We start from the raw sequence: 6790 nt of genomic DNA, 5'->3' as shown, positions 1-6790 counted from the left end.
TCACACTCTGCTTATAAATAATAATTTGAAATTATTAGGTAGGCCAATATAGCTGAACCAAATGTGTGGACATTGTCATAAATAACAGCTGTGTGAGGAAGCTAGTCTTTGTTCACACTTTTCAAACCCATTATGCTTTCTCAGGTACAAATATTTTCTCATATACTGTATATGCTTTTAAAGTGTGTATTAATGTTTCAATTCAAATTTCCAACTAACAACTAAATTGGCAACACTGCATGTAACTGGGGGGAGGGTGTTGGGGAAATTCGGGGTGGGGGGGGAGTCTAGGGAAATCCCTGGTCTTGTGTCTAAATCACAGGACTTGGAGCCTTGACTTCTGGGTTCTGCTTCCAACTCTTCTGCTTTCTTGCCACTTCCCCATTCAGGGTCATAGAATATCAGGGTTGGAAGGGACCTCAGGAGGTCATCTAGTCCCACCCCCTGCTCAAACAGGACCAATCCCCAACTAAATCATCCCAGCCAGGGCTTTGTCAAGCCTGACCTTAAAAACCTCTAAGGAGGGAGATTCCACCACCTCCCTAGGCAACCCATTCCAGTGCTTCACCACCCTGCTAGTGAAAAAGTTTTTCCTAATATCCAACCTAAACCTCTCCCACGCCAACCTGAGACCAATTGCTCCTTGTTCTGTCATCTGGTACCATTGAGAACAGTCTAGATCCATCCTCTTTCGAACCCCTTTCAGGTAGTTGAAAGCAGCTATCAAATCCCCCTCATTCGTCTCTTCTGCAGACTAAACAATCCCAGTTCCTCAGCTTCTCCTCATAAGTCAAGTTTCCAGCCTCCTAATCATTTTTGTTGCCCTTCGCTGGACTCTTTCCATTTTTCCACATCCTTCTGCCAGTGTGGGCCAAAACTGGACACAGTACTCCAGATAGAGGCCTCATCAATGTTGAATAGAGGGGAATGATTAGTTCCCTTGATCTGCTGGCATGCCCCTACTTATACAGCCCAAATGCAGTTAGCCTTCTTGGCAACAAGGCACACTGTCGACTCAGATTCAGTCTCATCCACTGGAACCCCTAGGTCCTTTCTGCAGCACTGCTGCCTAGCCATTCGGTCCCAGTCTGTAGCAGTGCATGGGATTCTTCATCCTAGGTGCAGGACTCTGCACTTGTCTTGTTGAACGTCATCAGATTTCTTTTTGCCTGATCCTCTAATTTGTCTAGGTCCCTCTGTATCCTATCCCTACCCTCCAGCGTATCTACCACTCTCCCCCCAGTTTAGTGTCATTGCAAACTTGTGAGGGTGCAGTCCATGCCATCCTCCAGATCATTAATGAAGATATTGAAAAAAACCGGCCCAGGACGGACCCTTGGGGCACCTCTCTTGATACTGGCTGCCAGCTAGACATGGAGCCATTGATCACTACCTGTGAGCCCGATGATCTAGCCAGCTTTCTATCCACCTTATAGTCCATTCATCCAGCCCATACTTCTTTAACTTGCTGGCAAAATACTGTGGGAGACCATACAAAGCTTTGCTAAAGTCAAAGAATAACAGAGTCCTGTGCACCTTATAGACTAATAAGATGTATTGGAGCATAAGCTCGTGGGTGAATACCCACTTCGTCGGATGCATGCATGGACTCTTTGCTGCTTTTAAAGATCTAGACTAATACAGCTACCCCTCTGACAAAGAATAACACGTTCACTGCTTTCCCCTCATCCACAAGAGCCAGTTATCGCATCATGGAAGGCAATTAGTTTAGTCAGGCATGACTGCCCTTGGTGAATCCATGCTGACTGTTCCTGATCACTTTCCTCTCCTCTAAGTGCTTCAGAATTGATTCCTTGAGGACCTGCTCCATGATTTTGTCAGGGACTGAGGTGAGGCTGACCGGCCTGTAGTTCCCCGGATCCTCCTCCTTCCCTTTTTTAAAGATAGGCATTACATTAGCCTTTTTCCAGTCATCCAGGACCTTCCCCGATAACCATGAGTTTTCAAAGATAATGGCCAATGGCTCTGAAATCAAATCCACCAACTCCTTTAGCACCCTTGGATGCAGCGCAGTCGGCCCCATGGACTTGTGCTCGTCCAGTTTTTCTAAATCATGCTGAACCACTTCTTTCTCCAGAGAGGGCTGGTCACCTCCTCCCCGTACTGTGCTGCCCAGTGCAGCAGTCTGGGAGCTGACCTTGTTCGTGAAGACAGAGGCAAAAAAAGCATTGAGTACATTAGCTTTTTCCACATCCTCTGTCACTAGGTCAGAGACTTTTGTAGCCTACTTCCAAAACGTATGCTTGTATGCCTGGCAGTTGTGCAAATTGGTCTCTCTAAGCTCTGCTGATATTCAGTCCACGTACCGAGTCTTTGGCCTCCCTCTTGGTCATTTTCCATTCATGATCATTACAAGAGCCATCCTATCAATACAACTCTCAGGTCTCGGCCAGACAAGTCCATAATACTGTAGCCTAGTCTCCCTCAACTTGTTTTCAGTTGGAGCAACATGCATTAGACCCCTTGCAATCTTATTTTATTTCCTTTCATGGACCCTCCAACCATTTCATCATCTCAACATCTTTATTCCTGTGGGGGACAGTATAGTGATTTCTTTTCTGATTGCTGGCAAATCTCTGTTCTGTACATTAGGATGGGTTGATTTACAGTTCGATACACTCTACCTTTTTAACGTTAGCATCCTTATCATGGAGAACTGGAGTCAGCTCCTGCCATTTGCACCAAGCAATTGCGGTACAATGCCCGGCAGCAATCAGGAGGGCATCGTTGTCAGCAACCATTGATCCTAGGGTATTTCAGTTCTTTCATTATAAGGTCTGTGCCTGTGATATCCTTTATGGTGGGTTCTCCTCCCTCAGTTTTCATAGCCTAAGTCTTACCAATGTTCAGGTTAAGTCCCTCATACTCAAAACCGTGTTGCCACTTGCAGAGTCTCACAAATCTTCTGCATCTATCACGAAGTCATCAGTGAAGAGTATGTTCTAAGGGAGCTCCTTTTGTACATTCTCACCAGGGATGTCGAGAGCGGGTTCGGACCCTGGTGAAAAAATTTTTTCGGACCCCCCAGCAAGGGTGGACCGGCTAAACAGGGCCGGGGAAGCTGGGCCCCGGTAATTTGTGCCGGCTTCCCACCCGCCTCTCATCAGCCCTGATTCTCACATATCACATCCAAGACAATGCTCAACAAAAAGGAGCTCAACACTGATCCCTGGTGCAGATCGGCATTTATTGGAAATTCTCTGTTGTAGCCCCATTTTTTTTATGGCTCAAGTCGTCACTCCATCATACATATCCTGGATAAGACAGAAAGATCCTGCTGACACACCACTACATCGCAAACTTCACTAAATCCTCTTTGTACATGATTGTATACCTTCTCCAAGTCCACAAAGTCCAGGCCCATCTCTTTTCTCTGAATTTCTCCATGAGGATTCATAGACCATATATAGCATCAATTGTATTTCCTAGCATAAATCTGTACTGACCCTTCCAAATTTCAACTTTTCCATGCAGAGGATGCTTTTCAATAATCTTCTCCCATATTTTAATACCCTGTGACATCAGCTTCATTGGGCGATAACCAGCCCATAGTGTAATGTCTCCTTCATGTTTAAGGCATCATAAAGCTTTTACCCTCTCGCATAAGAATATAATTGAACAGGTTTGTAAAATAATTTGATATCTTGTGCCCCTTTTTTGCCTTCATAGAAGCCATGTTATCACTGCGTAATCCACTGGCCTGCCATTTTTTAAAAGTTATTTTTTTCCTCTCAGTGGATTCTTTAACTTGTGGATTCCACTACCAAGTCTCCCTTTTGACACTGGTGTCATCACTCCTAGGACTTCATGTGCCATTTATCAGCAATATTAACTTTAGTTTGTATCAATTATCCTCCAAACATCTCTGTGTGTAGTCAGGAAATCGACACATTACTTCTTATACGAATGAAAAAAATCTTTTAAGTTTCCACTACTTAGGTGTTTCCTGTGCCCAGGAGTTCAGATGTTGCTGAGGTCTCTGCATTCTGAAGTTCATAAGAAGATGTCTGTGTTGCTTCACAATGCACTTGCTGAGTATTACCCCATAATTCATTATTCATGATCTATTAATTCTTCTTATTAAAAAGAAATTAATTTGAGACTTGCATCCTCCACTGGCAAAAGTTATGAGGTGGCTTTCCCTCTTCTGAAAGTGTGTGTAGTACCAGACAAGTCTGTATGACCATTCCCCCTCAGAGCTTCTGGTTCCAATGCTGGGCCCTCCTTGAACTGTTTCATATCCAGCCTTTGCCATTCCAACGTATGCCTTTAGATCTGCTCCAATAATTATCTTCTCATTGGGTGGCATGTCTGGAATAGGCCACAACAACTTATTGAAAAACTCCTTTTTTACCTTTTGTAAAAATTAGTTTTTTGCAGCTGATTTGCTGTGTGACCAGGGACAAGTCGCTTCCCTTATAATTCTAAAAGATGTGCTCTAGCTCAGCTGGAAGATATAGGCTTGACACGAGAATCATTGGGTGAAATTCTCTGACCTGTGCTACACAAGAGATCAGATTGGATCATTATATGGTCCCTTCTGGCCTTAAAATCTAGGAATCTCCATGCCTCTGTTTCTCCATTCCTAAAAAATAGGGATAATACAGATTTATTCTGTGGGGATTTTGTGATGTGATGCTGATAAAATTATTTAGCATAGTAGTACCTGAAGACCTCACCTGAGATGGGGCCCCCAATGCAATAGGCACTGTATAAAGACATAGTAAGTGAGATTCCTTTCCCAAAGAGCTTACACTGGCAGAAGACAAAAAAGGCAAAGGCTCTATTATCCTTCTTTTACTGACGGGGACTGGAGGCAGAGAGATTGTAGCAGTGCCAGAAATGTAATCAAGTTTTCCTGAGTTCCACTGGCTGCATTGCTTTCGGAGTAAAGTGCTTTGAGATCCTCGGATGGAAGGTACTATGGAAGTGAGAGGCAAAGGAAGCTCGCCCTGCATGGGGAGCAGGTGGGAGTTGGGGCAATGGGGCAGAGTGGGGAAGTTGGGGTATCAGGAATAGGAAGGGACATGGGGTATGTGCTCTGCGTGGGGAGTGAGGGGAGCAACTGAGACTTGGTGGGGTGAGGGTAGGATGCTTACCTGCTCCCTGGCCAGATCCTGCGTCCTGCACTCGCCTTCACCCCCTTGCATGTGCACGCAATTCACAAGGAATGATGCACATGGGTGGTAACGTAGATCCACTGCCCCTGATAAAAGTGCAAAATATAGTAAGTCCTGAGACAGAAGCCTTTAGCTATGTGAAATGATCTCAGAGTTTGAAATGACACTGGAAGAGTTTTTTCCTGTGCACACATGCAGTAAATCTGGGTCCAATTCTGTCCTGACCTCACCAGTGCAACCCTCATTGACTTGAGTGCAGTTTCACAAGTCTAGCTGAGAGAAGCGGTGGGTTCCTTGCCCTATTTTGCTGGTCAGCTAACTCATGGGTTAAGGCCCATAATACACAGGTTACAAAGCATACTGTCTATCTCGTGTGGGAGTAAATGTCATATCCCATTGCACAGACTATTTATAGCACAGCACTATTTGGGAAGTGAAACCTCTTAATGGTGAAGTTTTCAACCAGTTGCTTCAGGTTTCACTTCAGCTGTTTCATTCTCCAGAGCAGCTCAGACCTCATTGCACAGGGCACTGAGAAAGATAGCCTCCTGGTTGAGACTTTAAGGCTGCAGGCGGCAGTCCAGATAGTGCTATTGGAATGAGTGGTCGTGGGAGATAAAGAAGATAGAAAAAATAGTTACAGCTACAAGACTTGGTTTCTCTGAATGAAAACACTAACAGATGGAATTGCTGTATATTACGAACTAAGCCAAATTCTGATCTTAGTAAAACTGATGTACATCTGGTCCAATCCCACTGAAAACAATGGAATTACTCAAGTGTACGGCAGATTAGAATCTGACCAGATAGATAGATTTATCTGAACCAAAAGATTTATATAAAACAATCAAGTGGGGTTGGGGGAAGAGGAAGTCTGGATCTGTGATACTTCCTGGGGGTACCCAGAGTTGTGAGGCACGTTGCTCCCATCTTCCCTTAGCATAAGGAAACCTCGTCTGTGCCTGCCAATGCTCAGCTCCCCAACTCCATCAGCAACACAAGCTCTCCTCTCTAGGCCTTGAAGGCTCTGGGGTCTCTCTACAGATTAGCAATAAGCACACTCTGCTCTAGAGTTGCCAGGCATCTGGTTTTTGACCTGAATGCCCTGTCAAAAAGGGACTGTGGCGGCACCGGTTGGCACCGCTGACCAGGCTGTTAAAAGTCCAATAGGCGGCACAGCGAGGGCTTGGGGCTCCCTGCCTGCCCTAGCTTAGTGCAGCTCCCAGAAGTAACCACCAGGTCCTTGTGGCCCCTAGACGCATGGGCAGCCAGGGATGCTCTGCGCACTGTCCCCACCCCTAGTGCTGGCTCGGCAGCTCCTATTGGCCAGGAACTGTGACCAATGGGAGCTGTGGGTGTGGCACTTGCAGGTGGGAGGGCAGTGTGCGGAGCCACGCTGGATGCCCATGCATCTAGGGGCTGCAGGGACCTGGGAGCCACGGTAAGTGCTGCTGGGACCTCACACCTCCTCCCGCACCCCAATCCCCTGTCCCAGTCTGGAGTCTCCTCCCATACCCAAACTCCCTCCCAGAGCCTGCACCCCTTCAACATCCTGCCCCAGCCCTGAGCCCCCTCCTACACCCCAAGCCTCTCATCCCTGGCCCCACCCCAGAACCTACTCCCCCAGCCAGAGTCCTCACCCCTTTCCC

General features: G+C 46.3%; 1 long non-coding RNA gene across 1 annotated transcript; it reads right to left on the bottom strand.

The window, feature by feature from the left end:
• Positions 1–1580: 1580 nt before the first annotated feature.
• On the bottom strand, positions 1581–5666 carry LOC116834677 (uncharacterized). The gene is made up of 3 exons (XR_012654685.1): positions 5582–5666; positions 5121–5227; positions 1581–4606 (listed from the first exon to the last, which is right to left on the bottom strand). It is a non-coding gene; the product is annotated as an uncharacterized LOC116834677 (long non-coding RNA).
• Positions 5667–6790: the final 1124 nt, after the last annotated feature.

Source organism: Chelonoidis abingdonii, chromosome 21 (genome assembly GCF_003597395.2).
Source record: "Chelonoidis abingdonii isolate Lonesome George chromosome 21, CheloAbing_2.0, whole genome shotgun sequence".
Lineage (NCBI taxonomy): Eukaryota > Metazoa > Chordata > Testudines > Testudinidae > Chelonoidis > Chelonoidis abingdonii.
This window is presented reverse-complemented; position numbering and strand designations above follow the sequence as displayed.